Below are 5,836 nucleotides of genomic sequence, written 5' to 3'. Positions count from 1 at the left end.
AAGGGATCTTCCCAACCCAGGAATTGAACTGGGGTCTCATGCATTTCAGGTGGATTCTTTACCAGCTGAGCTACTGGGGAAGCCCGTCTCTCTGTGCTACCATACTGGAATCTTCTTAAGGTCAACGACTTGGTTCTCTTTTTCTTTGTAACTCTACATCTCCATCAGTCAGTGCAGTGCAGTGCCAAGCACCAGCAAGTGCTTAGTGGAATGATTGACAGTGCATTCTAGGGTGGGTTAATAGTTGAATTCTTGGGAGCTAGATTACAAACTCCTTGAAGGCAGACACTATCTCATTCATGTCTGTGTTCCCAGCACCTGGCACAGTGTATGGGCCCAGAGTGGTCACTCAGTAAATGCCTGGATGGATGGATGCGTGAGTGGTTTCCATAATGCAGGAGATGGTACCTTGCAGCTGGATACCAGGTGATGATACATAGACCAGGTATTATTACAGGCACACAGATCATGGACCATAGGTATAACTGCTCCTCACCATTTAGTTTTGTAAGTCATCACCCAGGGCTGCCATGTCTCTAGCTCATCCTTGGGTAAACACTCCCTTCTGTGACACTCAGTATAACCCCATCCTCTCCCTCCTACCTCATCACCCTCCCACCTTGCCATGATCGAATATATACACCAACATAACACTGGGACCATAAAAGAGCACGGTTCAGTGCCCTGGCACCCCATTTAGGAAAGGGCACTGACCCCTGCTATAAAAGAAGCTCAGAAAGGATGGAGAATGAATGTGGCCGAGACATGTCTCTCCCTGTGGTGTCACCAAGTGTAATTTAAGCAGAGGCATTCCTGCAGTTGTTACACCCAGGCAAGTGTGGGGAATGAAACAGTTGTCTGTGACTGATTTAAACTGTGGTTTTTGACAACTGTGGCCTGGATTGAAGTGTCCCATCTGTTAAATTTAGTGTCCAAGGAAGCTGTGAACATGAGCTCTCAGAGTCCCAGCTTTAGTTCTGTGCGGTCCTGGACAACTCAGGAAGAGCTTCTATCTCCAAACCAAATTGGGCATTTTCTCTGCATCTGAAGGTTGTTTTAATTAATACAGTTATTCCTGGCAGGATAGTGGAATGCAGGAACAAGGTAGGCAGAGTGTGGAGGGGGCAGGGAGGGGAATGGGGGAAGTCTCTTTCCAAGTATTTAAGAGATAACCAGGACTATCCTTATGCAAAGGTCACCCAAAGGCCCCCTTCTCAAATTCCCACCTCTACCCCCATCCTCACCCCATCCCAACCCCCCTTTTCTCTAAGCCCAAGTCCCCTTGAAAACCCCTACTTCTAGCAAAGGCATTGTAAGCTCCCATTCAAATGAACATGTTATTAAGACATTGTCAACCAGTAACATCTACTGCACACTTGCCTATCAGGTTTATGTTCCTAACATGATAGAGCCTGGAGGAAAAAAATAATATGGTTTGGATGGAGGGAAAAAAGGGCACCAGTAGTAAGAGAAAAATATGCAGTGTAGAGAAGGTGGTCCTGGGTGAGACTTGGCCAGTGATAGAAGGTGAGAGTTCTGCAAGGAGCAGGCAGGATGTCACTGGGGTGTCCAAAGAGAAGGCTAGGCGAAATACACAGGTGTGGAGATCCCTGGCACGTGATCCCACCCTGGGTGGGCCCTTGCTCACTGTCTCCATTCAAGTTTCAATTATACCCATTCTCAGTGGCAGCCTTCCCAGCTGCCCCGGTCAACTAATCCATGACTGCCTACAGCTATATTTGGCTAGGCAGCCTCCTGTATCTACACATACCAGCTTGGGGAACTCACGTAAACTCCTCACTCCTCCAGATGTAGGTCATTCCCTGTCTGATCTCCCATTCCATTATGAAATCCAGCCCCGTCAATCCACCTCACTGTTTTTTTCCTGAAGCGCATCCCCAACACACACTACATTTCCATCTGACTGACTCAGGGCCTGAAACTCTGAAGTTTAGAAACCCTGCAGCTCTCTCTACCCCATTCCCCAAATGCCTGTTGTTGTTGTTTAGTCGCTCAGTCATGTCCGACTCTGCGACCCCATGGACTGTAGCCCACCAGGCTCCTCTGTCCATGAGATTTCCCAGGCAAGAATACTGGAGTGGGTTGCCATTCCCTTCTCCACGGGATCTTCCCAACCCAGGGATTGAACCCGTGTCTCCTGCATTGGCAGGTGGATTCTTTACCACTGAGCCACCAGGGAAGCCATCCTCAAATGCCTACTTTCTCTCAAAGCACTATGATCCTTCAGGATTGTCTCATCTACTGCATGAAGAAGCTCTGGACAATTCTAAATTCTGTGAAATGAAAACAAAAATTAAATATGCACAATCTACTGGAGGATATAGACAATAAAATAGACAAGTGTAGTAAAAGTGTGATGAATGAAGTTCGTAAGTTCAAATCCTGGTTCTGCTACTTATTACCTGCTTAATTATGGATAAATCACTCAAGTTCTCTGAACCTCAGTGTCTTCATCAATAAAATGGGGAAATGAACAGTACTTATCTCAGTGGGCTAATGGAGAAATTCAGTGAAACAATGCATGTAAACACCTGGTACAGGGCTACTCCCTTCTGTTCCAGGGCCTTAAATATGATCCAAGAGTCAGTAAGCGCCAATGGCGGGTTTGTCCCTATTTCTTTAGGCTGAAGACTCTCTAGGGAAAAGCTTTGACAAAAAAGCAGAAACGCACAACTCAAGCAAAGTGCCCCTGGAGTGGCAGAGAAGAGTGAATGTCTATACGAGTGTTGGGAAAGGAAGAGGCTGACTTCCTGATGGAGGAGAGGCTGCAGGCGCTTTTAGGAAATGAGCAGTGGCAGAACTATGTTGGTTGAAGGCCAAACTGGACAAAGTACCACTTGGTAGACAGCAATCCAGCTCCTCAGCTTCTGGAAACGGGAGAGGGAGAAATACACCCCACCCCTTCCACTCACCATGAGGCACTAACTACAGAAGCCTTAGGGTCTTCCTTACCGAGGCATAGGCACTACCTCTCACATCAAGGGAAACAAGAAGCTCATTGCTGGGATCCTGCATGACAAGATTACCAGTAGGTCCCAAACTTGGGCCCAGCTCACCATGGCAGTATGACACAGAGGAAGTGGCCAGGTCTTCCATCCAAAAGCTTGGATCTGAATCTCAGCTCTGCCATGGAAAGACCATTATTACTGGTGTGAAAACTAAACCTGATGATGAACAGGAAGCACACTGTACATTACATGTGTTCCGTCAAAGTCAGCTGAAGAGGAGGTGCTAAGGAAGGATTTGCTTCCCGTGCTTGGAACATCAGCTCATCTGGGGGGCGTTGTGCTTGTGTTCATTCTCTAAAATATTATTCCAAGTGTTTTCCACTAGTCTAGAGGTCCCATCACTCTTTAAAAAAAAAGATTTATTTACTTATTTTTGGCTGTGGTGGGTCTTTGTTGCTTTACCTGGATGCTTTTCTCTAGTTGCGGTGAGCCGGGGCTACTCTTACTGTGTTGCACAGGCTTCTCATTGTGATGGCTTCTCTTGTTGTGGAGCACAGGCTCTAGAGCACATGGGCTTCAGTAGTTGCAGCACTTGGGCTCAGTCGTTGTGGCACAGGGGCCTTAGTTGCCCATGGCATGTGAGATCTTCCCAAACTAGGGATTGAGCCAGTGTCCCTTGCATTGCAAGGTGGATTCTTAAACACAGGGAAGCCCTCTCATCACACTTATAACCCTCTCCTTTGCTACCTGCTTAAAAGAGCCAAGATTTAGCCAGACTTCAGGGTGGGAGCTGACCTCCTATGAACCATGAGGCAGGTCTCTGGCCTGTACTCTCTGGGCTTTAGTTTTCTTGCCATCTGGTGAGTGTGCTGTGCTCCACTATCTTTTCCCACCCCCATCCCTTAGCTATTCCTCCCTCCCCTTGATCTTATCAAAGCCAGGCTTATACTTCAAGGCCCAATTCAAATTCTTCATCTCATGAATCCTCCTCCCATGCTCTATCATTATTAGGATCAATACATCCTACACGTATTCACTTTTAAGAAGCTGGGTTGTATGAAATGTGACTGTTTCACTTCTGTTTGCCTTGCCTCCCCCACGCAGCATGGAGGCAATTCGAAAGCTGTGTGTGTTTGTGTGTGTATGTGTGCTTGTGCTCAGTCTCTCAGTCACGTCCGACTCTCTTCTGACCACATGAACTGTAGCCCACCAGGCTCCTTTGTCCATGGGATTTCTCAGGCAAGAATACTGGAGCAGGTTGCCATTTCCTTCTACAGGGGATCTTCCTGACCCAGGGATCAAACCCACATCTCCTGCTTCGACAGGTGTTCTTTACCGCTGAGCCACCTGGAAAGCCCAATTTGAGAGCTGCTGCTGCTGCTGCTAAGTCACTTCAGTCGTGTCCGACTCTGTGTGACCCCAGAGACGGCAGCCCACCAGGCTCCCCCATCCCTGGGATTCTCCAGGCAAGAACACTGGAGTGGGTTGCCATTTCCTTCTCCAATGCTGGAAAGTGAAAAGTGAAAGTGAAGTTGCTCAGTCGTGTCTGACTCTTCAAGACCCCATGGACTGCAGCCCACCAGGCTCCTCTGTCCATGGGAGTTTCCAGGCAAGAGTACTGGAGTGGGGTGCCATTGCCTTCTCCAATTTGGGGGCTAGGGCCAGTCAAATCTCCCTTTTCCATATCCTTGCATTCCTTCAATGGGCAAGCATTATGCTAGGCTCTGGGGCTACAGAAATGAACTTGACACAGTCCCTGTCCTCAAAGTGGGGTCAACACCTCAAAGAAAGATTTGAGAGGAGTGCTACACCATCTGGGGTCACTGGCTAGGGGAAAGTATCTGAGGTAGAGAAAATGGCACATGGGAAGGCCTGGGGAAAGGGAAAGTCAGGTTGTGTTCTGGATAATTAGAGCACCGTATGTGTGCCTGTGTGCTCAGTCACTTCAGTCCTGTCTGACTCTTTGCAACCCTATGGACTATAGCCCTCAAGGCTCCTCCATCCATGGGATTCTCCAGGCAAGAATACTGGAGTGGGTTTCCATGGCCTCCTCCAGGGACTCTGGTTGGTTCACTGTTGTCTCCCCTGCAGTTAGGTGAATGACTGGCAAATAGTAGGTGTCCATAAATGTTTGTTGAATGAGTGAATGTTAGATTTGATGATAGGAAGCTAGGGCTTGAAGTAGTTGAGATTTCTCCTTGCCTGGCAAGAGCCAGAAAGAGGAGACTGACAGCCCTAAAGATCTTCTGTATTGAACTTCCCCAGATCTACTCTCTCCTTCGGACCATGACTTCCAATTTTCAGAAGTTTAATTATGGTGTGTCTTGGATTTTTTAGGCTTGTTCTGTTTGGGGTTCACTCAGCTTCTTTGAGTTGTAGATTTATATCTTTTGACAAATTTGAAAAATTCCTAGCCACTATTTCTTCAAATATTTTTTTCAGCCCCACACTCTTTACCCTCTCCCTCTGAGACCCAATGATAAAAATATTAACTCTTCTGCTATTGTCCTACAGATCCCTGAGGCCCTGTTCTACTGTTTTCAGTCTATTTTCTCTCTGCTATTCAGACTGGGTAAGTTCTATTGATCTGTCTTTACGTTCACTGAGTCTATGCTATTTCCACTCTGCTACTGAGCCCATCCAATGAGTACTTTTGCTGTTATTGTGTTTTTTAGTTCTATATTTGCTCTTTTGTTCTTCCTTACATTTTTTATTTCTTTGCTGGGATTTCCCACGTTTTTCATTTGTTTCAAAAGAATTCATAATTGCTTGTGTGGCTCCCCTTGTGCCTCAGACAGGTGCTCTACACGATCAGAGAAACTTCTCTAGTAACGAACTATAGAAATGATCCCTGAAAGTATAGTCTT

General features: G+C 46.8%; 1 pseudogene; it reads right to left on the bottom strand.

Moving 5' to 3' along the window:
- Window positions 1-5,757: 5,757 nt before the first annotated feature.
- On the bottom strand, window positions 5,758-5,836 carry LOC122436251 (annotated as a pseudogene).

The sequence above is a fragment of the Cervus canadensis genome, chromosome X, assembly GCF_019320065.1.
Source record: "Cervus canadensis isolate Bull #8, Minnesota chromosome X, ASM1932006v1, whole genome shotgun sequence".
Classification (NCBI taxonomy): Eukaryota; Metazoa; Chordata; class Mammalia; order Artiodactyla; family Cervidae; genus Cervus; species Cervus canadensis.
The sequence above is the reverse complement of the archived record's forward strand: the minus strand, read 5'-3'. Positions and strand labels throughout refer to the sequence as shown.